The sequence below is a fragment of the Arachis duranensis genome, chromosome 6, assembly GCF_000817695.3.
Source record: "Arachis duranensis cultivar V14167 chromosome 6, aradu.V14167.gnm2.J7QH, whole genome shotgun sequence".
Taxonomy (NCBI): domain Eukaryota; kingdom Viridiplantae; phylum Streptophyta; class Magnoliopsida; order Fabales; family Fabaceae; genus Arachis; species Arachis duranensis.
In genome coordinates, this window is record NC_029777.3 from 37,200,346 (window position 1) to 37,201,028 (window position 683).

A 683-nucleotide genomic window follows, 5' to 3' on the forward strand; every position below is an offset into this window, starting at 1 on the left:
TTTTCACCGTGTCACAGATTCTCAAGAAGGTAGATAAATGTTGATTTGGGTCCTCCAAAGGTCCTCCTCCAAACGAACAGTTGTTTTGAACCAAAGTGATGGGTTGTGGCTTTAGTTCAAAATTGTTAGCATTGACATTCGGAGGAAGAATGCTACTTCCACAGTGTCTAGCATTTGCAAAGGTGTATGAGGCCAAGACTCTCCGTTGTTGTTGGTTATTGTTGGCTCCTTTTCCTGGTTGATTGAGATCTCCTTCCATCTCTTGGAATTCCTCCTCAGATTCTTCCTCTCCAATAACGTTCTTTCCTCTTTCAGCTCTTCTTATTCTTCAAAGAGTTCTTTGGTCAATTTCAGAGAGGACAGGTGAAGATCTTCCTGTACCTGACATACAAACACACAACAATAAACACACAGATCCAGAAAACCAATGAAACTTCAATCTATAGCTAGAATGAAGTTTTAGTTAGTTTAAGCAAAAATTCAAACAGTTAGTGTGTCAGTTTAATAATAAAGAAAAAGTGCCTGATCTAGATCTCCACTTCACTTAATCATTGTCAATCTATTTCAATCCCCGGCAACGGCACCAAAAACTTGATGTGTGGAAAACGATCCAACACAAAACTCACTGGCAAGTGTACCGGGTCGCATCAAGTAATAATAACTCACATGAGTGAGGTCGATCC